The 25243-nt window shown below is 42.9% G+C and overlaps 1 pseudogene; it reads left to right on the top strand.

Moving 5' to 3' along the window:
• Nucleotides 1-6448: 6448 nt before the first annotated feature.
• LOC137535075 (uncharacterized) overlaps nt 6449-25243 on the top strand; it is a 65188-nt pseudogene continuing 46393 nt past the window's right edge.

Genomic DNA, 25243 nt, shown 5'->3' with positions numbered 1-25243 from the left:
CAAAAAAAAATGAAATCTGCCACGGACTCACTATGCCCCTCTCTGAATACCTTGAAGTGTCTACTTTCCAAAATGGGGTCATTTGTGGGGTGTGTTTACTGTCCTCGCATTTTGGGGGGTGCTAATTTGTAAGCACCCCTGTAAAGCCTAAAGGTGCTCATTGGACTTTGGGCCCCTTAGCGCAGTTAGGCTGCAAAAAAGTGCCACACATGTGGTATTGCCGTACTCAAGAGAAGTAGTAGAATGTGTTTTGGGGTGTATTTTTACACATACCCATGCTGGGTGGGAGAAATATCTCTGTAAATGACAATTTTTTCATTTTTTTTACACACAATTGTCCATTTACAGAGTTATTTCTCCCACCCAGCATGGGTATGTGTAAAAATACACCCCAAAACACATTGTTCTACTTCTCCCGAGTACGGCGATACCACATGTGTGGCACTTTTTTGCACCCTAACTGCGCTAAAGGGCCCAAAGTCCAATGAGTACCTTTAGGATTTCACAGGTCATTTTGCGAAATTTGATTTCCAGACTACTCCTCACGGTTTAGGGCCCCTAAAATGCCAGTTCAGTATAGGAACCCCACAAATGACCCCATTTTAGAAAGAAGACACCCCAAGGTATTCCGTTAGGAGTATGGTGAGTTCATAGAAGATTTTATTTTTTGTCAAAAGTTAGTGGAAAATGACACTTTGTGAAAAAAACAATAAAAATCAATTTTCCGCTAACTTTTGACAAAAAATAAAATCTTCTATGAACTCACCATACTCCTAACGGAATACCTTTGGGTGTCTTCTTTCTAGAATGGGGTCATTTGTGGGGTTACTATACTGCCCTGGCATTTTAGGGGCCCTAAACCGTGAGGAGTAGTCTTGAAACCAAATGTCGCAAAATGACCTGTGAAATCCTAAAGGTACTCATTGGACTTTGGGCCCCTTAGCGTACTTAGGGTGTAAAAAAGTGCCACACATGTGGTACCGCCATACTCAGGAGAAGTAGTATAATTGTGTTTTGGGGTGTATTTTTACACATACCCATGCTAAGTGGGAGAAATATCTCTGTAAATGACAATTGTTTGATTTGTTTTACACACAATTGACCATTTACATAGAAATTTCTCCCACCCAGCATGGGTATGTGTAAAAATACACCCCAAAACACATTATACTACTTTTCCTGAGTACGGCGGTACCACATGTGTGACACTTTTTTGCAGCCTAGGTGCGCTAAGGGGCCCAACGTCCTATTCACGGGTCATTTTGAGGCATTTGTTTTCTAGACTACTCCTCGCGGTTTAGGGCCCCTAAAATGCCAGGGCAGTATAGGAACCCCACAAGTGACCCCATTTTAGAAAGAAGACACCCCAAGGTATTCCGTTAGGTGTATGGCGAGTTCATAGAAGATTTTATTTTTTGTCACAAGTTAGTGAAAAATGACACTTTGTGAAAAAAAACCCAATAAAAATCAATTTCCGCTAACTTTTGACAAAAAATAAAATCTTCTATGAACTCGTCATACACCTAACAGAATACCTTGGGGTGTCTTTTTTTCTAAAATGGGGTCACTTGTGGGGTTCCTATACCGCCCTGGCATTTTACGGGCCCAAAACCGTGAGTAGTCTGGAAACCAAATGTCTCAAAATGACTGTTCAGGGGTATAAGCATCTGCAAATTTTGATGACAGGTGGTCTATGAGGGGGCGAATTTTGTGGAACCGGTCATAAGCAGGGTGGCCTTTTAGATGACAGGTTGTATTGGGCCTGATCTGATGGATAGGAGTGCTAGGGGGGTGACAGGAGGTGATTGATGGGTGTCTCAGGGGGTGGTTAGAGGGGAAAATAGATGCAATCAATGCACTGGGGAGGTGATCGGAAGGGGGTCTGAGGGGGATCTGAGGGTTTGGCCGAGTGATCAGGAGCCCACACGGGGCAAATTAGGGCCTGATCTGATGGGTAGGTGTGCTAGGGGGTGACAGGAGGTGATTGATGGGTGTCTCAAGGTGTGATTAGAGGGTGGAATAGATGCAAGCAATGCACTGGCGAGGTGATCAGGGATGGGGTCTGAGGGCATTCTGAGGGTGTGGGCAGGTGATTGAGTGCCCTAGGGGCAGATGGGGGTCTAATCTGATAGGTAGCAGTGACAGGGGGTGATTGATGGGTAATTAGTGGGTGTTTAGGGTAGAGAACAGATGTGAACACTGCACTTGGGAGGTGATCGGACGTCGGATCTGCGGGCGATCTATTGGTGTGGGTGGGTGATCAGATTGCCCGCAAGGGGCAGGTTAGGGGCTGATTGATGGGTGGCAGTGACAGCGGGTGATTGATGGGTGGCAGTGACAGGGGGTGATTGATGGGTGATTGATAGGTGATTGACAGGTGATCAGTGGGTTATTACAGGGAAGGACAGATGTAAATAATGCCCTGGCGAATTGATAAGGGGGGGTCTGAGGGCAATCTGAGCGTGTAGGCGGGTGATTGGGTGCCCGCAAGGGGCAGATTAGGGTCTGATCTGATGGGTAACAGTGACAGGTGGTGATAGGGGGTGATTGATGGGTAATTAGTGGGTGTTTAGAGGAGAGAATAGATGGAAACACTGCGCTTGGGTGGTGATCTGATGTCGGATCTGCGGGCGATCTATTGGTGTGGGTGGGTGATCAGTTTGCCCGCAAGGGCGGGTTAGGGGCTGATTGTTGGGTGGCAGTGACAGGGGGTGATTGATGGGTGATAGGTGATTGGCAGGTGATTGACAGGTGATCAGTGGGTTATTACAGGGAAGGACAGATGTAATTAATGCACTGGTGAATTGATATGGGGGGGGGGGGGGTCTGAGGGCAATCTGAGCGTGTGGGCGGGTGATTGGGTGCCCGCAAGGGGCAGCTTAGGGTCTGATCTGATAGGTAACAGTGACAGGTGGTGATAGGGGGTGATTGATGGGTGATTGATGGGTAATTAGTGGGTGTTTAGAGAAGATAACAGATGTAAACAATACATTTGGGAGGTAATCTGACGGCGGGTTTGCGGGCGATCTAATGGTGTGGGTGGGTGATCAGATTGCCCGCAAGGGGCAGGTTAGGGGCTGATTGATGGGTGGCAGTGACAGGGGGTGACAGGGGGTGATTGATGGGTGATAGGTGATTGGCAGGTGATTGACAGGTGATCAGTGGGTTATTACAGGGAAGAACAGATGTAATTAATGCACTGGCGAATTGATAAGGGGGGGTCAGAGGGCAATCTGAGCGTGTTGGCGGGTGATTGGGTGCCCGCAAGGGGCAGATTAGGGTCTGATCTGATAGGTAAAAGTGACAGGTGGTGATAGGGGGTGATTGATGGGTAATTAGTGGGTGTTTAGAGGAGAGAATAGATGTAAACAATGGATTTGGGAGGTGATCTGATGTTGGATCTGCGGGCGATCTATTGGTGTGGGTGGGTGATCAGATTGCCCGCAAGGGGCAGGTTAGGGGCTGATTGTTGGGTGGCAGTGACAGGGGGTGATTGATGGGTGATTGATGGGTGATTGATGGGTGATTGACGGGTGATTGACAGGTTATCAGGGAAGATAGATGCATACAGTACACAGGGGGGGGGGTCTGGGGAGAATCTGAGGGGTGGGGGGGTGATCAGGAGGGGGCAGGGGGCAGGGGGGGGGATAAAAAAAAAATAGCGTTGACAGATAGTGACAGGGAGTGATTGATGGGTTATTAGGGGGGTGATTGGGTGCAAACAGGGGTCTGGGGGGTGGGCAGGGGGGGGTCTGAGGGGTGCTGTGGGCGATCAGTGGGCGGGGGGGGGGCAGATCAGTGTGTTTGGGTGCAGACTAGGGTGGCTGCAGCCTGCCCTGGTGGTCCCTCGGACACTGGGATCACCAGGGCAGGAGGCAGCCTGTATAATACACTTTGTATACATTACAAAGTGTATTATACACTTTGTAGCGGCGATCGCAGGGTTAACATCCCGCCGGCGCTTCCGTATGGCCGGCGGGATGTTACGGCGGGTGGGCGGAGCCAGTTGCCGGGGGAAGCGCGCGTCATCAATGACGCGATCGCTCCCCCGGCATGCCTAAAGGACACGCCGCCTGAAGGCGTATTGCGGTCCTTTAGGCGTCCACTTTGCCGCCGCCCATGGGCTGTGGGCGGTCGGCAAGTGGTTAAAGGTAGATATAGAATGTGTCATAACTGATTACTCTGGTAAAATATTCCACATTTTAACAACTCTTTCTGTAAAGAACCCCCAACCAAGTCAACTCAATGCCCAAGAGAGTTAAGGCAGTGCTGGAAAATAATGCTGGGAACACTAAATATTGACACTTCTATTTTGATAATACTCACTTATGTTGTCAGCTGTTTAGAAATGAATAGCTGTGTGCTGAGTTATTTTGATGGGACAGCAAATTTACTGTACACTGTTATAAGAGCTGCACACTGACTACTTAACATTGTATTACTGAGTCATATCTGCAGTGTTGTCCCATGAAAAGATATAATAAAATATTCACAAAAATGTGAAAGGTGTACTCACTTTTGAGCTGGGATAATAGTTTTTAGGGGTTGTTTGGGGTGGCAAGGTTATGACATGGGTTGTGCAATTGTAAACATAAATAAAGTCATGGTCAGTTTGAATCTTTTTGAATAGTTATTTTATGATGAACAAAATAGCCCCTTTAGCTGGGGTTATGGTTGAGGTCTGGCCAAAGTAGTCAATGGAAGCAAGTTCACCAGGCTAAGTTTTAGCAAGAAGTTTTGAGTCAGGATGATACCATTTATTAACTTAAAGCGGAACTTTATATATAAAATAAACACTTTGGCCTCAATTCACTAAGCTTATCTCCTGTCTTTAATAACGTTTCTAAAGTTATCCCCATGGTGACGAGGCATGTAGTATTCAGGAAAATTTTTACCTCAGGCAAACCTAAAGTTAAATCTTCTGTCTTTAAGTTAACTCTTCAATCCTTCAAATAACTCCAGAGTTAAAGACAGGTTGTTAATTAACTGCATGTGAAAATAACTACAGAGGAGGTAGCTTAACTACAGAGGAGGTAAATTAACTACAGAGGAGGTAACTTAAGGAATGAAGAGATAATGTTTACTGTCTTTGTAACAATATTTGTGCTGCTTGGAACTCTGCTGTATATTTGTTAGTTGTATCTATGTTCCCCTTGTCGTCTTATTGTGCTTTGTAAAGCGCTGCGGAATATGTTGGCGCTATATAAATAAAAAATAATAATAAAATAATAATAATAAGATAACTCTCTCACTGTGTAGAGGTAAGTTTTCTCTTGCCTTATTATCTCCAGCATGATCTTAGTGAATTGAGGCCATTGTTTCACTTACCTGGGGTTTCCCCAAGCCCCCAGCAGCTGTCCTGTCCCACGCCGAGTCTCCACGAGTCTCCGTTAGAGATGGCGCGAACCGTGTCCTGTACTACTTCCGGGTCGCTATGACCCGGAGTAGTACGCCTGCGCTGGCCCAGCGGTGCGCATCCTATATCCTGTTGCCGGGCACTCTCTGCGCATGAGCGGCGCGGGACAGGATGGCTGCGGGGGGCTTGGGGAAGCCCCAGGTAAGTGAAACAATGGCCTCAATTAACTAAGATCCTGCTGGAGATAATAAGGCAAGAGAAAACGTACCCTATTTACAAAATGAGGTTTGCACACCCAGAATATCAATGTGAGAAGCTAATCTAAACAAGTATTGGGTGCTGAGTCTGTAAACCGAGCCCTCATGGCTCTACACAATCCAGATTCAATAAAAATAACTCGCACACCATGCAAAAGATTGTTGCAAAAAGATTATGTATTACAAAATGATCATAGCAGCGAATAACAATTAGTTACATTAGACATTACATCACAGAAAATGACAGTGACACTAGAACTCTGGAGTCAATGCATAGTATCAAACATAATAATGCATATCAAGCATTGGGCAGACTAGATGTGTACATAACAACAATCAAGCTGAACAGCACATGAGCATAAGAGCAACATCAGCCCTGGGGCTTTTAAGACAATAACAAAGTCACTGCATCAACTCCATAATATGGATATACCCTGACAGGTACCAATCCTCCCTCCGACAGTAGTTCAGGGGAGGGGACATCAGGTTCCAACGACCGTTTTTTAGGGTCTCTAACGAGGGGACGAGGAGGAAGAGGAAGAGGACGCGGCGGGGTAGGAGGCAGCATAGGCGAAGTGAGGATAACCAGGAGCCAGACGCAGCCGAGGAACTAGTGGTTAACTTGTCCGACCGAACTCTTACAGATCTTGAGAAAAAGGTATTGGGGCGGGGCCTAGGTTTTGTCCCTACACACTCAGGTAGTTCACTTGAGCTTGACTGTGACCTCTTTAATTTTTTTAGGACTTTGCGCATTAAAGCCTTTTTTGCTAACCAGTCCTACACCAGCCAATCATCCTCGACCGATCATCCATTCCCACCAGAAGTCGATCTAACGATGTGCAGGGCCAAAAGTAAGTGGTCACCACCTACTACATGCCACTCAGTGGAGACCTTTATCAATCTTGTCCAGCGTGACCTCCGCGATGTTGGCGGGCCACGTCATCACCCCCATTCTAATTTATCGTTCCAGGAACGACAAGCGCTTCATTCACTTTGTTCTGATCCAGGGGTGGTGATTAAGCCTGCCGACAAAGGCGGAGCCACGGTGGTTATGAATAGTTTGGACTATCGACAGGAAGTATTAAGACAACTGAGTGATGTCAATGTTTATTTACGACTTTCAGGGGACCCAACCTCCTTGATTAAACGTGAGATCGATGGAGTGACTACACGTGCCTTTCAGGTGGGCATTATTTCCAAGCAGCTACACAATTTCCTTTTGACTCCATTTCCTCTTACTCCCCTTTTTTATGTTCTTCCCAAAATACACAAGACATTTGTCCACCCTCCTGGGAGACCTATTGTGGCGGGTACTAATTCTGTTTTCCAACCTTTGGCTATTCTGCTGGACCAGGTTCTACGTCCTAGGGTCTCATGCATGCGGTCTTTTCTGCTTGACACAACTGATTTCTTATCTAAACTTGTGGGTTATGGGTCCCTTCACTCTTCTGTTCTTTTGTGCACAATGGACGTCACTAGCCTGTACACTTCTATCCCCCACTCTGCTGGCATTTCAGTGATTCGGACTAACCTGGCCAAAATGAATTTGTCCCCCTCGTTGAGTGACTTCCTCCTGACCCTATTGGAATTGGTTTTGACCAGAAACTACTTCCGATTTGAAGATCATTTTTTCCAACAGCAGCAAGGCACTGCTATGGGAAGTAATGTGGCCCCCAGTTACGCAAACCTGTTCATGGAGGCCTTTGAGGATAGGTATGTCTATACGCACCCTCTGTTCCTGAGTCATGCTTTATGCTGGCTCAGGTACATTGATGACGTGTTCCTGATTTGGTCTGGCCCTGAGGATGCATTGTTGACATTCAAGCGTGACCTTGATTGTTCACTCCCCACGATCACCTTTAGCCTAGACTACAGTCCAACACAGGTTCATTTTTTAGATGTCCTGGTTTCTATCCAGGAGGGACAGTTACAAACAGCTCCATACAGGAAACCTACAGACAAAAATACCTATCTACAGGCCACTAGTTATCACCCACAGAGACTCAAAAAGGGTCTCCCCTATAGTCAGTTCCTGCGGTTGCGACGGATCTCATCCACTGATGAAGCTTTTTTTCAGGAAGCTGGGGTCATGTTTGCTAATTTTAAACAGAGGGGTTATGACACCAAGGTTCTTGAGCAGGCTCTGGACAGGGCTGCCAGTAGAGAGCGTTCATCCTTACTCACCAGTAATCTCAGGGTACGGACCTCACGTATCCCCATGGTTCTAACATATTCTCCCTTATCTCTCCAGGCCCGTGATATTGTCAGGAAACACTGGCACATTCTGCATAGTGATCCAGCTGTGGCTGAGGTATTCCGTGACCAACCTATATGTGCATTTCGACGTTCTAGGAACTTACGTGACTCCTTGGTACATGCTAGGAACATCAGCACCCCGGCTCGAAGCCAAGACAACTGGCTCAGTAGCTTACCCAGACCAACTGGTATGTTTCCTTGTGGCCATTGTGCCCAATGTAGCTATGTTCAGAGGGGACCTTCCTTTCCACATCCTTTTTCAGGGGAACGGTTTACACTAAGAGGCTTTGCTAATTGTTCAACTAAGAATGTGGTGTACTGTCTCTTTTGTCCATGTGGGAAGTTATATGTGGGGCAGACGACCAGAGATGTTAGAACCCGGATTAGTGAGCACCGCAGCAATATACGCTGCGGAGAGATTGATTCTCCAGTAGCACGACATTTTCTAGAGGCGGGACACAATGTGACACAACTGAGGTTTAGGGTGATAGAGGAGGTGACGCCATCATTTAGGGGAGGTGACCTGGAGCAGAAATTGCTACAAAGAGAACTATATTGGATCTACAAGCTTAATAGTAAAGTACCAAGGGGTATGAATGAGGAGGTGGACCTATCACCTTTTTTGAGATAGGAGCTAGGCCATTGGCTGACCCTTGATTGGTCTCGTATTGATGACTTCTACACGTTTCTAGTTTCTAACCAAATTGATTTTATATGATCCTTCCCCTTTAACAGTTGTATAGATGAGGTGCTGCTCTGTGTACAGCTACTAATTACTGTTTTTACTATTCTCCCTAGATATTATGTCATTCCTTGATTAAGAAGCCCTGTTTCCTGGACACCAGACTACAATTATGATCAAGACCCGTTTGTGGACTGGACATCGCTCTTTAACTGTTTCACCTGCTAGTTTGTTTTTGCTGTATCCACTTTGCCGCGATGTCCCGACCCAGGGCTCCCGCTCGCGCATGCGCGGCGGCCATGTTGGGGATGGCTTACCACCCCTGTATGGTTGGCTGGGCTGAGAGCGAGGGTGCCTGGGAGCGGAAGTGACGCCAGGCGGAGTGCGGCGATCGCCGCACAGCCTCCTGAGCGTCAGATGGGCGCGCCCAGGTGTCCAGGACGGGCGTTCTATTGAAGCAGGTATTTAAAACTTGATACTGGCACATTTCTTGTGTAGCGACTGGAGGGAGCAGACTGGCATATACCCTCTGACGAAGGGTGATACCGAAACAGCGCGCTGTCAGGGTATATCCATATTATGGAGTTGATGCAGTGACTTTGTTATTGTCTTAAAAGCCCCAGGGCTGATGTTGCTCTTATGCTCATGTGCTGTTCAGCTTGATTGTTGTTATGTACACATCTAGTCTGCCCAATGCTTGATATGCATTATTATGTTTGATACTATGCATTGACTCCAGAGTTCTAGTGTCACTGTCATTTTCTGTGATGTAATGTCTAATGTAACTAATTGTTATTCGCTGCTATGATCATTTTGTAATACATAATCTTTTTGCAACAATCTTTTGCATGGTGTGCGAGTTATTTTTATTGAATCAAGAGAAAACGTACCCCCACACAGTAAGAGAGTTATCTTATCTCTTCATTCCTTAAGTTACCTCCTCTGTAGTTAATTTACCTCCTCTGTAGTTATTTTCACACGCAGTTAATAAACATCCTATCTTTAACTCTGGAGTTATTTTAAGGATTGAAGAGTTAACTTAAAGGCAGAAGAGTTAACTTTAGGTTTGCCTGAGGTAAAATGTTTCCTGAATACTACATGCCTCATCACCATGGTGATCACTCTAGAAACGGTATTAAAGACAGAAGATAAGCTTAGTGAATTGAGGGCAATGTGTTTATTTTGTATCTACAGTTCCTCTTTAAAAGAATAAGAGTAAGCTGTCGGCTGTATGATCCTAATTCAAAACTTTTTGCTTTTACTGATGGCTAACAGGGTACAACACTCTATTGCTACTACCAGTCTAAGTTTTTGTAACACATATAATATTTATACTTAGATTCCATAAAAGCAGCCTTAATTTATTTATTCAGTTTAGCCAACATGGTCCTGTTTTAAAAGCTTTCAGCTGTGATATTTGGATCAGTTATGATCTATAGAAAATGTTATTGTCGCTTTGATGTTGAGATTCAAATGGATCATACAGAATAATCAAATAGTGGACTTCGGTTGCACAAGTCTTTATAGGGTAGATCTTTAGTGAGTAGTCAGTGCTACAGTTAATGCACAGGGTATAGCTGCAGGATAGCTTATGAGCCATTAAAATCTCAACCATGGTTATCTTTCCATTACTCTGAAACATATTGATGATAGCTTTCCATGACACACATGCACATATCACTATCAACCAGGCAACAAGGTTACAGCATACCACGGCATTGTATATGACGGTCCTCTTCACATAATTGAGCACACTTCAGGGTTACTTCAGGATGGTTGGTTTTTATGATTCACCCTTTTTATTTATTATCGTTGTTATTTCTGAGAATTTTCTGTCACTGAGCACATTTTGGCTTGATAAAGGGCTTAAGTGGTGGTCCCAAATCATTGCCAATTGGATTACTTCTATGAATAATGAGATAATTAAGTGGCTGGATAGTGTAATGGTTATGGGCCCTGCCTCTGACACAGGAGACCAGGATTCCAACCTTGGCTCTTCCTGTTCGGTAAGCCAGCACCTATTCAGTAGGAGACCTTGAGCAAGACTCCCTAACACTGCTACCGCCTATAGAGCGTGCCCCAGTGGCTTCAGCTCTGGTGCTCCCAGGAGAAAAGCATGATTTAAAGAGACTCTGAAATCTCATAAAAATCATCTTTTTTTTTTTTTAAATTGTCTTTAACATGATAGCCCTAACTAAAACGCTGCATCCCCGTGGCTATAATCTAACTAAATCCCCCCAAACTCCCCGGGGGCCATCCGGGCCGTACTTCCGTAAGAGGCAGAGCTTTCAGCTACAGCTCTGCCTCTACACGCGTCTATCAGTGCCGGATCGCTGCCTCCGCCAGCCCCCCTCAGTCTTTCTTCACTGAGAGGGGCGGGGGAGAGGCGGAGATACACACTGATTGACGCGTAAGGAAGCAAAGCTGCGGCTGAAAGCTCTGCCTCCTCCAGCAGCAAAATCCATGACCAAGAAAGTCATGGATTTTGCGGGGGAGAGGAGGGGAGTTAGGGGGGATTTAGTTAGATTTCAGCCGCAGGGATGCATCGTTTTAGTTAGGGTTATCATGTTAAAGAAATGTTTGAAATAAAAAGATGATTTTTATGAGACTTCAGTATCTCTTTAAAGGTTCTGTGTCTTGTCTTTTAAAGGAAGTGTCAGCTTTATAATTCATTAGCCTGGACCAGCTGAGGTTATTATACACTCAAGTAGTAATTAACAATAGCTCACTCTGGTTACCATTGAAAGGGGGTTTAATCCATTCATATTCTCATTGACTTTATAAAATCATGGATTTAGATAAAGCATTTTTTCAAGGCATTTTGATAATATTTCTTAGACAAAAGTGTAGGAGGTGGAATTGTATGCTATTCCCTCCATGGGTACTCTTGTTGAGCATAATCCTTCAGGAACGATACTTTCCTAGCATGCATGAGCTGTCAGTGCTAGGCTCTGACATAATTGTATCAAGGGGGCAGCAGCTGTGAGTCAGAAAGACTTGGGGTCAGTGGGAGTGCTAATCTGACACACTTGTAAGCTTCCAATGCATTAATTGGAAAGACATACAGTGCTGTTCCCCTAAATAAAAATGAACTGTCATTATACAGTTCATATATTGTATGCTTCTGTTTTTGCAACTGTCTATCACAAATTGAAGTAGTACTTAAATAAAGTACTAGTACTTAAATAAAAAAGGTTGTTATTATTGTACACATGAACTACATGACATATAAGTGCTGTTTTTTAATTATTTAAAGTGCCTTTGATTATCTGCCATTACTTTACTAATGGTAATGCTCAGTAGTAATGTGCATTACTGTAGCAACATGCTACTTGAGTACCGCAGGTCACGCTAATAGTGTAACTCGCTGCACTTGCTGGCGGAGGTAAGAGTAATATTTCCGTGTGCTATCTGTGCATGGCAATATTACCGCAGTTACGTGCATCAGGCACTATGGATCGAGGCGCCTACACTCCATCCCCTATGCTATCAGGGCATTTTGTATTGATCTGAAGAAGCAGGCCATGACCCGTGAAATGCGTTGTCAGATTGCTTTTTGAATAAAATGTTTCCAGTTGAACTAGAGTCTATATATTCTGGAGAGGTAGGCTATTTCCTCTCTTGTTTTTATTTTCATTTATATTTTAAAACACTAAATTAGAACACACATTGGGCACCTCCATCCTACCCACTACCCAATGGATCTTAGTGTTCTTGTGTGGCATTGTTTTGTGTGGCTATTATGATAGGAGATAAAGGGTCATTAATTATAACAAGCTTATTACCAGTACTATTTTTTTAAACTACTGATAGTTTGTAGAACTTAAACAGAGCCTGATTACTCACACATACTTCGTGATTCTGTGAAAAGATGCATATTAATAACTGTAGTCAGTGCCAGTGTTGGCTCATTTAAGTTGGCTGTTGACTCAGATGAGACACAAGTCAACAAATGAAGACAAATGAGAATTAGCAGCTTTGCAGAGATCTGTAATGTCTTGGCTACATGTGTTCAGAAGTACGAGCGCAATGTGCCAAAACTGGCAAGGAGTAATCTCCTTCTTGCATTTCTTGCATAATTATGGAGTGCTAAAACCACTTAAATGTTTAAGGTGTAAGGAGTCCAATCAAATTCTAAATGAGGTGTCAATAATTCTGATGCTTCTATTTTACAAGTTTATTGAGCTGGTGCCCTTAAATGTCCAAATAGTTCATTGACAATTCAGCTAAGTTAACAACACATTCAAATATCCTGAAGGCAGATAAGAAACTAAAAACATTGAGATGGTAATAGCTAGAATACGAATGTTTCATTTATACAAAGTATTTTAAAATGCTTCACAAAGTGCTTATTGTGTTTGTATGCATTCATCCATGAATTTTTTTAAAGGAGGAGGCATTTAATACAGTAGATTATCAGAATATACTAAAGAAAAATATAACATTTGGGACTGAACTGGGTTGAGGTATGGACAGATTTTCCTGCCTGGCATTTTGGAGTGGAGCAGTACCTATAATCAGATGTCTGAATATTAAGAAATTCATAGTTCAGAGTATATTTTAGTTGACCATTGGTGGATGACATGGACAATACCAAGGTACAGAGTACTGGTGGCTCCCCAGCATTTACTAGAGCACCATGCAAGGGATGATGGGCCAGAAGCCCTAATGGCCAAAGGATGACATTGATTTGGTAACTACTACTTTTGCTCCACCAGAGAACTGGCAGAGTAGGTACTGTAGTCTTTGATGTGAAGAGAGATGCAGATGGAATCAGGCTGAGATCATGATAGGGGGCAGGCAGGTGTGCTTGGATTTAGGCAGATGTCATGGTGGTACAAACACATAAAGCTCCTAGGCTAGTAAGCAAGGAATACAAGTTTATTATCAAAATATCAAATGTGACAGATCAATTATCCTTGTGGGAATTGCAGAAATACTAACTTTAGCACCTAAATTAAAAAAATATAATAAAAACAAAAACAGTTATTAACAAATTGCTTCATAAGCCAGCTGTGACTGTATAGTCATTATGCCCAGCAGCTCTCAATACGTATACAGGTAACAGTCCTCTGGACAGAGATATTGTACAAACCCATCACATTTTACCGCACACTCATCCACCATACTATATAGTGCTGTGTTTGATCGTGTTGGGAAGGGGGGGGGGGGTGCTTGTATGCCTGTTCAGCTGTATCGCAAGAGGACAATGAGCAGTTCAATGTACAGATCTCCCTTGCAGCACCTGCTTCTAGTAAGTGACCCAAACTGCGCTTTATATGTCTTGTATATGTCAGCATAAAGAAGGAACAAGGACAAAGTCTCAAGATGCAAGAAGAGGAGAGTCTGGTAAAGTTAATGATGATGTGCATATATGTCGCAGATTTCGCTCATCTTTCACTGCCTTTTTCATTTACTTTGGGATTTTGTGTTCTTCCTGAGACAGATGCGCAGGTGAACAAAGAGATCCACAAAAGTATTTTGCTGTTCCCCCCCCCCCCCCCCCCCCCAAAAGAACTGATCAGGTGGGAAATTAATGGCTAATCAGCCCAGCCTAGTTCACCCTGAATCTGGAAGAAATATGGTGACAGTGTTGGACTGAGAGATGGGAAAGCTGAAGAAATTCACTTGCTGGCCAAGCAGCAGTAATAAGGTGTTGCTGCTCGCAGTGAAAACTTGCTGCAGGTTTCTATTGGGAGTGATAACACAGGGTTTCTGCTGCTTGGCCAGCAGGTGGATTTACTCAGCTTTTCCACCTCTCAGACCGACACTGTATGGTGAAGTATTTGACTATGCTGATAATGTATTGTTATGGGCCCATTTTTGTAGAAGCATATGTAGCATTCTGCATGGCTTCCACTGCACTTGTTCTGCATAGGGGCCCACTTTTGGATGTATCCTCCACTAGCTGTAGCTAGTGATTTCTTGTGTACGGATGTGTTATAGTAACAAAGACCTCAATTCTTTATTAGTGCCCCAGCTAACTGAACCAATGCTATTAAGGTTTAAAGTTAGAATCCAATTTCAGTAAATCGTGCAAATTACATGAAATGGTTCATCATAATGTTACTAGATTTATTGATCTCCCTATCACAATATGGCCACACTATGCAATGTATTTAGCATTGCAGGGAAATTTAATTCACAAATCTTTCTACCCACTAGAAAAAGCATTGCCTGAAAATGAACAGTCCTCCATATGGCAGTATTACCATTACAGTAAATAACATAACAGCGTATTGCACCATCACAGAAAATGCTTCGCAAACCAGATATACAGTAGATAAGCATCAGATTCTAGTGTAAAATTGCTAGATAAATCTAACGTATAGTCCATTCACTTTCAGTAGAAGAAAGTGGATGACAGCCAATACATTTTCAGTATATTTGTTTTGTTACATATTTATGTCTAAAACAATTCTTGTATTCTTCCTAATTACACCAATATATTATCACAAGATAGTTTATGTGAAATGAAGTTCAGCACAATAGCTTTAGTAGAATAATACTGTCGCCATTAAATATTAATTAATGCATACACACATTCTGAAGATTTCACATATATATTTTTTCCTATCTATCCATAATTACCTTTAGAGAAAACTATTACAAGCATAAATAAGATTTCCTCTTTGGTTTGAGTTTAATTCATTTTAATTACTGCATGGTGAAATGATTTACCCTTTCTAGGAATCTTATTGATGTACAGATTACGCCAAAAGCAGAAACTGCAATTTTACATTTTACCTGCTAAGGCATGAGATGCATAAGCACTAATCAATTGTGGCAATTACTGGTCTAGATGATAACCTATCAACATCATAAACAATACATATGTAATACAATATCATGATAGTAGGACATAACCATGAATCCAGTATTCTTGCTCCAAGATGACAATAAACAGAAATTCAGCCCTCATATTACAGGGGATATAACAGCCATTAAAGTGTACCAGAGACAAAGCACCCTCATGTATTTCACCATATACGGTATATCATATCAGTAGGAACATTAGAGAAAACACCTACCCTGCTCTCTGTTTCATCCTTCACCCAGCCGGCTTGTTATTAGCCCTGATAAATCCCAGACTGAGCATTCAGTCTGGCTTTGCTCAGGAATCATTATAGCTGAGTCTGTCTTATCTGATGTCTTTTCAAGCCCAAGCCTTCCCCCTTCTGGCTCTGCTTTCCTGTTCTGTATATTTGCAGCATCACAGAGAGCTGTGATGAGATGGGAGGAGCTGCTAATGTAAGGGTATATTGAAAAACTTTTTTTTACTCTATATTTGTTAGTCATAAGAGGTTTTTGGAGTGTGATGCTACCTGTCCTTTGCCGCTCACTGGGTGACCTTACACGCTCAGTGGGTGCTAGTCTGCAAGAGGCTTTACAGCACCTGCCACCCCCACTGAATGGGGTGGTGGGAAAGCATGGGCCTCCCCACTCTTCTGCCTCCTCCTTCTCTATTCCTTATACCAGCATCCCTCCCTTTTAGACACTCCTCCTGAAAGGTCAACAGTGGAGAAAAATGTGTTCAACTGGCCCCACCAATACTATTCGCTCAAGACTAGTGTCCTTGGCAGAGAAAAGTGTCTCCATCAGAGAAGTCTTGTCCACTTTGCAAAAAAGAGGTTGAGGCTTGGCAGATGCCCTCCTGGCTCCCATTTGGTAATGTGGTGTGCGTTAATGGGGTCAACTTTCTTGTTGCATTGTGCATGGACAATATACACATGTACCGTACTTTGCTTATGTCTTGAACCTAGAGGCGAAGCAGTTGCTCCGTACATACCCAGGATTGAACGACTTACTGAGACAGGTTTGCTCCACCTGCAGCCATTTTCATGGATCCCCTACTGCTGCCATAGTAATTAACAAAATCCTGCACCAATAGAAGCTTCTGTTACTAGTGGACTGGAACAGCTGACGGGCAATTCCCCACCTTCAGTTGCTTGTAGAAAAGAGGCCTTAGTATTAGAAACTGAGGATTGTCAGGATAGCCAGACACTTGGCATTGTTTAAAGTGAAATAAATATGTCTCCAAATCCCACTCAGTTCAGATATTTTAATCTTGGACAATCAGATGCTTACATATGCCAGTTTGTGATAGTGTATAACATACGGTAATTAATAAAATTGCTTATTTTTTACAATGTTCATTTTTAGATTGTTTAGTCAGTGTTTGCCCATTGTAAAATCTTTCCTCTTCCTGATTTACATTCTGAAATATCTCACTGAGGGGTGACATCTTTAGTTCTGGCAGGTGATCTGTAAGAAATGTTTGTTTCCTGAGAGTCCTATGCACAGAGATAGGGAGTTATTCGGCTTGATTCACAAAACAGTGTTAACTGAAAGCACGGCCGTGCTATGCAGTCAACATGCGAAGTGACACATGCACAACTTTGCACGTGCAAAGGCTTACGCTAATGTTTGCACGCAATAATGTGCTCATTTGCGTGATCGCGCGCAAACCTTTGTTTAGCACACAGGCATAAACTTTAAATGGCTGTGCTATTAGTTAGCCTCCTTGGCGGTATGGACGACCTCAGCTCGTCCATAACCGCCGGAGGGCACCGCTCAGGCCTACTGGGCCGATTTTCTTAAATTTCTTTTTTAAACACGGAGCTAGCACTTTGCTAGCTGCATGTTGGTGACAATCGCCGCCGATGCGCCCGCTACCCGCCGCGTTACAGGGCCTCCCCCTGAGACCCCGTGCGCAGCCTGGCCAATCAGTGCCAGGCAGCGCTGTGGGGTGGATCGGGACTCCCTGTGACGTCACGACGTTGATGGAGTCATTCCATTCGTCGCTATGGCGATGGGGGAAGCCCTAAAGGAATTCCCATTCAGAACGGGCTAGCTACATGATTTTAAAAAAAAAACATTTAAAAAAAATGCAGCCACCCTGGCACATTTAATAGAATGCCAGGGTGGTTAACACTCTTTTGTGAATCAAGCCCCTTGCCTGCTTTGCAGTTGGAAAAAGCTGTTATTTCTCACAATGTAACGAGGTTTACAGACAGCAAACTGTAAGGACCATGGTCATGACATCACACTGTGGGAGGGGCTTCACCACAACATCAGCCACACAGATCCCTCTGCTGATTCAAGAAAACATAAAGATTTCCTGTGGGAAAGGGGGTATCAGCTTCTTGGAATGAAGTTCAAACATGTATTAAAGTTCCTCTATAAGTTGCATCAGATAGGCTGATGACTTTGTGCAGAACCTCTTTAGAGTATTTTTACAGAAGCGTTTGCTTTAAATATATGTATAGTTTTGCTTATCAGCTTACTTTGCAATTAGCATAGAACAGTGAATTGCTCTTTAATAAAAGGAACTGGTAAACTATCGCAGTTTCAAAGGCATAGAGCAACTTAAAAGGGGCACTAAATTTATTGGGATTTTACAGTACACAAAAAAGAAAATGCAAGCTAATTAAACACAGAGACATTCCCGCAAAATCCTATTTATGACTACATGAATATAATCTTTACCACGGATTCATTTTTCACAGTGACTGGATGGACTTCCATAAATTGATACAGACTCACATAAATGAACAGACATCTGATTAATTAAATGAATTAGTCTTTAAATTAGATTTGAAGTCTCTTAATGCACATTTATTTGATTGCTGTATAATTCCATTCAAATTATTGGAGCCGTAGGGCACATATTTTTAGAGTGATACTCGGTTACATTATTACAATATTTTGCCAGTATTAGGCTTGAGTAAACATAAAATATTATTGTAATACGGAAGATCAAGTCTGATACAGATTTATAGTACATTATTGCTGCAAAATATATTTGTGACAGTTGGAAGTGTTTGTTGGAAGTTACCTTCTGCCACATTTTATTTTATGCAATCTCATGAAGTGAGTATTTTGAATATTACGCAAGTTCACAATGTAATTTAGGAAAATGAAACAATACAAAATCACTTTTTCTATTCACAGTCATACATGCTGCCACTACCGAATAATCAATAGCACAATATTACAGGGTTCCTAGTCTTCTAAATAAAATAAAAATCCATGCGAATATGAGTCGTCTTTTATAACTATTGCTGTTTCAGTTTTAAAAAAATTTTCACAGTAACTTTATTGGAGACTCTCAATCTCCCCTAGATGAAATGTGATCATTCTCAATATATGATTTATTTGCAACTGTCCGACTGACTTGTCATAACCATGTGATCATTTCTCACTCCGGTGTCTTATTTTAGCCGACAGCTCCGCCTTTTGGCCATTCAATAAACCCTAATGTGAAATTGCAGCTATGGGATGCCAGGTGTTTTACTTAGGGCCTGGTAATTGGCTAATGGTTCCTTTGTTCAGCTATTATTAGCCAAGCTCTGGATATAGCCACTGCCAATCAGCTAACTCTAGTTCATGCCTTCACCACCTCACGGCTGGACTATTGCAGTGCTCTCTATACAAACCTTCCAAATAAAGACCTGCACCATCTGCTATTAGTACAGAATGGTGCTATAATAAGGCTGCTAACAAACCAACCCCGCCATTGCCACATGACACTGATCCTTTGCTCACTCCATTGGTTAGCCATACACTGGAGAATGCTCTTCAGGATGAGCCTAATAACATTTAAATCTTTACACAATTTAGGCCCTGGATACCTGAAGGATTTTTTTCAACTGCATCACATCTCCCACAATCTTTGGTCAAAAGGATCTAATAACTTGGTCACCCCCAGAGTCCACCTCAAAACCTTTAGAGCCAGAGCCTTCTGTCATGCTGCCCCTATACTCTGGAACTCCTTTATCTCTGTGGTGGATGCTCATTGCTTTTATTCTGGCAACTGTATAAGTTAGTTAGTATTTTGTTTTTTGTTTTGTTTGTGTTTTTAAAGAATTTTCCTTTTTTGTTTTATTGTGCACATATCGTGAGGCCCACTAGATGTTTTCCCAATTTATTAAAATCCACCAAAAGAGAGACAGCTATTCTGTTATGTATTAGCAAGAATTGCAATGGACCCAATACTTGTTAGGGCCAGTGCACACCAAGAACCCTTCTGAGCGCTTTTAAAAATGCCAGCACTTTGAAAAGCATTTCTGCGCTTTTCTGAGGCGATTCAGCCTCAATGTTAATTATAGGAAAGTGGAAAATCGCTCTGAAAAGCGATAGAACAGAGCGATCTTCCAAGCGTTTTTGTTACAGAAGCTGATCAGTTCCAGCCCAACACCAAAACGCTCCAAAAAATACTAGGCATGATTAGAAAATCGCCAGGGGCATGCCTATAATCGCTCTGAGAAATTACTTCAAAAAGCACTGAGCGTTTGCGATTATGCTAGCAGTTTATGGTGTGCAATGGCCCTTACACTTATCCACAGTACAAAAATATGTGTCTTTTAAATGAACCTGGACCAAAAAGTCCCAATTATGTGTGATTTACCAGCTCATTACTTGTCCCAATCAACAAATCCTCCACTTATTTCAAGCAGATAGTTTGTCGTTGACTTTTTAATGTTTAATTCAGACATATACTCAGAACTAAGGTTTCACTTATGAATCTTCATCCACGCTTGATAAAGAAGAATTCTTAGCTGAATTATAAATGGCAAGCAAACAAGCCTTACTGCATAAATCGTTAGAATATTAGATTAAAATGCAACCCTTACTCAACATTATCAATGATGAGCAGTATGTAATGTAAAGCATATTTTGGGTTATTCAAATATCTCATTCCCTGGCATTTTCAGTTTAAATAAACAGAAAGATGAACATCACGTCTCTATTTAGAGATATTGAGGTTGCTAAGCACCTGAGGTCACTGAGCTCATTATGCACCATCAAGTCATATCATAATGACAAGTCGTTTGTTTCTCAGAAATAGACTACATTTCTCAGTAATGGAATCATATTGTCTGCTATTTATATGGGTATTTCTAACTCTGTGTTATGTAATAAAATAGTTATTATATAAGAGTTAAAATATAACCTTCAATTCATAGTCTGATAAGAAAAACAGTGATTTAACATTTATTACAAAAGATAAATCTAGATAATAGGCAATTATGTTCATATCGCCACTGGTCTTCAGCACGTTTTACTGGTAGAGATTATGTTCATTCTAGCAATGTTCTTCGATCCAAAGTCCCAAAGCAGAGTTAGGCACTGGTGGGAGACACTCAGTGCAGATGTTACTTGGCTGGGATTGGAATGCAGAGGGCCAAATCACACACTTCTGCCTTGATCTCCACAGTGATGCTCAGCTGGAAATTCTGGAGTAAAAATGAGTATGTTGGCAGCTACATCTATCTAACGGTCACAACGTGAAATTTATATTTTCTCTCTATATTTTAGTGAGTTTCCTTTTTATGCTCCAGCTTCCTAATATACCCCCAAACCATAGTTTTTATTTACTTAAAACTAACCACAATATTTGAAAGCAGTAAGAACATAAGATGTTAACCACTTTCGGACCAGCGGTCTCCGGGCACCTAAGGACCAGAGACCGCTGGTCCAATCCCGGCAGATTCCCGACGAATCGCCGCACCTTACCGCCGCAACCGCCGTCATCGCCGCTCGTCGGGACCCCCAGGATACAGACTCTTCCGTCTCTATGACGGAAGAGTCATGTGAGCGGGTCAGGAGACGCTCTCATTGGCTCCTGACCCTGTTTTCCCATGTAAGCCAATGGGAGCTGCTTACATGAAAGACAGGGCCAGGAGCCAATGAAAACGGCTCCTGCCCGGCTCACAGTGTTCTGCCGTCATAGCAGCGGCAGAGCATGCGAATTTCGGTGGGTTGAACGCGACGGGAGCGACGGGAATGACGAGGGCGTCAATGGGACGTTGAACATACGTCCGGTCAGGACCGCAGCGCCCCCTGCCCGCCGTAGATTTGTACTGCGTCGGGACAGAATCGGTTAAAGTTCCACTGAGAACATGATAAATGTAGAGTTCTGTCCATCTTGCTATGCATTGATGGATGTTACAATAACAGGTGATGAACTTAAAGGGACACTTAAGTCAAACAAAAAAAAATGAGTTTTACTCACCTGGGGCTTCCAATAGCCCCCTGCAGCTGTCCGGTGCCCTCGCAATCTCCCTCCGATCCTCCTGGCCCCGCCGGCAGCCACTTCCTGTTTCGGTGACAGGAGCTGACAGGCTGGGGACGTGAGTGATTCTTCGTGTTCCCAGACACATTAGCACCCTCTATGCTGCTATATGGTATATGATATATGCTATAGCAGCATAGATGGCGCTATTGTGGCCAGGAACGCGAAGAATCACTCGCGTCCCCAGCCTGTCAGCTCCTGTCACCGAAACAGGAAGTGGCTGCCGGCGGGGCCAGGAGAATCGGAGGGAGACGGCGGGGGCACCGGACAGCTGCAGCGGGCTATTGGAAGCCCCAGGTGAGTAAAATTCATTTTTTTTGTTTGACTTAAGTGTCCCTTTAAAGGATACCCGAAGCGACATGTGACATGATGAGATAAACATGGGTATGTACAGTGCCAAGCACAATAATAACTATGCTGTGTTCCTTTTTTTTCTTTCACTGCCTGAAGGAGTTAAATATCAGATATGCAAGTGGCTGACTCAGTCCTGACTCAGACAGGAAGTGACTTCAGTCTGACCCTCACTGATAACAAATTCCAACTATAAAATACTTTCCTAGCAGAAAATGGCTTCTGAGAGCAGGAAAGACATAAAAAGGGTCAATAGCTCATAGATTTTAGCTCCAGCATACTTCAATAAATGTGTAATTGAGCAAAAACAATAAAACAGTTAAAACTTAAAAAGTAGATTTAAACATACAATAAAACTGTGGAATATCTTAAAAAGTCATTTTTAGGAGAAGGAAGATATATATAATCGTTTATTTCATTCGTTTATTTTCGCTTCGAGTGTCCTTTAACAGGTGTTGTGGGCTTACCTAAAGCAAAGAATCTAAAGAGCCACCACTCTTTACTCAAGCAGTCACTGTTTTCTCCAGAGCACCCAGAGACGGATAATGAACTTTAATGGTCAGGGAATAATTTGCTGCCTAGGACTTTTGGTTTATGAGTCTCCAAGCTAGCCCACTGATGATTAGGTAGTATGGGTGATGTGTGCTATGTCTGGAGAGGCTGAGATCAGGTTTGAAGCCAACTGGTGATAGCCAAGGATTTCAAGGTTACAGGCTAAGGTCAAGGCAGGCAGATAGCAGGCAATGTCCAGGTTACAAGCTGAGGTCAGGGCAGGTAGAGAGCAGGCAATGTCCAGATTACAGGCTAAGGTCAGGTCAGGCAGATAGCAGACAGTATAGAGGTCATAGGCCAATATTAAAACGGTAACAAAAGATCAGGGAGAACAAAAAAGTCATGAGCTCCGCCACTATGATAATAATATGTCAGTGTTACTTAAATATGAGCTATTTAACCAACAGACTGTCTCTTGGACCACACCCGACACCTACAGTGTTCCCTAAATTAATTGTCCTAAATTCCTGACCCCCCCTCCAATGTGCTGCCATAGCCCACCTTGCAGAGCATGCCGGCAAATGCAGAGTGAGCATTGGAGTGTACTGCAGAATGTATATCTAGCTCTCCTTGCTGCAACTGACTGAAATTTTCCATCTTGTTTGATCTACAGAATTTTGACTGTCAGCCCAATGTCGATCACTTTTTATTGACTAAACAGCCAAAAGTCTGTTTGATTCACCCTCAATTTGATTAAAGAATCAAATTGAAAGATTTGTCCATCTTAGGGCCCATTCACACTTGTAAACGCAAAACGCTAGTGTTTAGCGCTAAGGTTTTACCTGAATGATTTTGCCGCAATAAGCGCAGTAAAATCACTGTACACCCTCGATTCCCAAGCAATCGCAATCAGCGCTTTTTAAGCACTGTATCACGATCGCTCCAGAATTGTGGTAAAATGCAACACATTTTGTGATTGCTGCTAATCGTAAATCGCCTGTGATCGGCGGCAGTGAGATCACTGCCATTCGTTTGTATTGGAATCACCCGCTAATCACCTGAGTGAGAACGAGCCCTCATTCCTCAGATATCCTCACTTCCTGCCTTGTTGATTCCTTCTCAATTGGCAGCAGTAGCTGCTGTCTACACTGCCCCCTCTGTCCTGCATACGGATCAGCAAGTCTGAAGAGAAACTATATGTTCTTGTGACCGAGATGGGGGCTACAGTAGGCTGGTTAATTTACATGTGTGACATCCTCTTGCCGCTTTGCTCCACCTTATGACACTCCCTGCTTCACTACCAGAATATCTGATGTGAAGGAGGAAGGATCACAGGTAAATTAAGCAACCATCTTGAAAAGAAGCTGATTTCGCTTTGTCTCCCACTAAACTGTGATCAATTATCCTTATTCCTGTGTACACAGTGTTTTCTCAGAGGCACCTAAACAGTAACTGTTTAGAGCCGATAAAAGTGTCATACTCAGAATTAATAATAAAGACTATCTCCAGTCCATTATTGTTGCTGTTATGCTGTTACACAGGTAATTTGATGCTGTTGACAGAGTTTGATTTCTGAGTATTTAGTCCTTCCCAGAGACCAAGGATGTGCAGAGATATTGGTGTAATATAAGAATAGTATGTCAGTGTGCAGAGTTTGTAAATAAGGTTTCCAGGCCTTCTGGATCTGCATTATGGCCAAAATGCAATTAACTTTCTCCTAGGTGGTATTTTTAAACTTGTCAATAAAATGACTTTTAAGCCACCAGAAAGCAAGAAAATACTCAAAATAATTTTGATAGTAGTACTTTTTCATTTACTTTTAGGAACTTTTTTAGTTGAAAAGTACTGGAAAGTTATTTTGGTACTTATCCGTTAGCCGGGCGCATCCGGCAGGTGGTGCTGTTGTAGCGAATTTCGATGCGCTGTTGTATCTAATTCCATTCATAGTTACTGAACGTAGTACTGTGTGAATGGAAGCGCCGCAGGTGGCGCTAATTTCATTGTTGATACGTAACGATACAGTGTGTTAATGTCAACGAATATACATTGTATTTGAAGTGGCCGGAATTAAAATGAAGGCGGCGGCAATGTAACACATGAAGCCGCCGCCTTCGTCTGTTCTTCTTCTTCTCCCCCTTTGCCCTCTCGCTTGTATACAATGCTGCCAGCCTGCGGGGACATGCGTGTCCCCCCAGAGTCGTTTGTCGCGGCAGGGAAGCCTGCTTGTTTCCTTGCGACGAACGACTGTGGCAGCTGGCAGTGTTGTATAGAAGCGAGAGGGCAAAGGGGGAGAAGAAGAACAGACGAAGGCGGCGGCTTCATGTGTTACATTGCCGCCGCCTTCATTTTAATTCCGGCCACTTCAAATACAATGTATATTCGTTGCCATTAACACACTGTATCGTTACGTTGCGTATCAACAATGTAATTAGCGCCACCTGCGGCCACCTGTTACCATAGTAACTATGAATGGAATTAGATACAACTGCGCATCGAAATTCGCTACAACAGCGCCACCTGCCGGATGCGCCCGGCTAACGGATAAGTACCGTTATTTTAAATAGAAGGTGAAAAATTATCTCCTAGGAGAAAACTAAGGTGAAAAAGTGAATTGCATATGGGTCAATATGCTTCTACTATAGCTAGATTACAGCTGTTCATTTTCACCAGAAATACTCCTACTAATTTCAAAGATCCATGTATGTCACAGTGTTTTTCAGCTATTTTTTATCCATTCAACGTCTACCTGGTATGGCAACATCAAAAAATCC

Source organism: Hyperolius riggenbachi, chromosome 1, assembly GCF_040937935.1.
Source record: "Hyperolius riggenbachi isolate aHypRig1 chromosome 1, aHypRig1.pri, whole genome shotgun sequence".
Lineage (NCBI taxonomy): Eukaryota > Metazoa > Chordata > Amphibia > Anura > Hyperoliidae > Hyperolius > Hyperolius riggenbachi.
The sequence above is the reverse complement of the archived record's forward strand: the minus strand, read 5'-3'. Positions and strand labels throughout refer to the sequence as shown.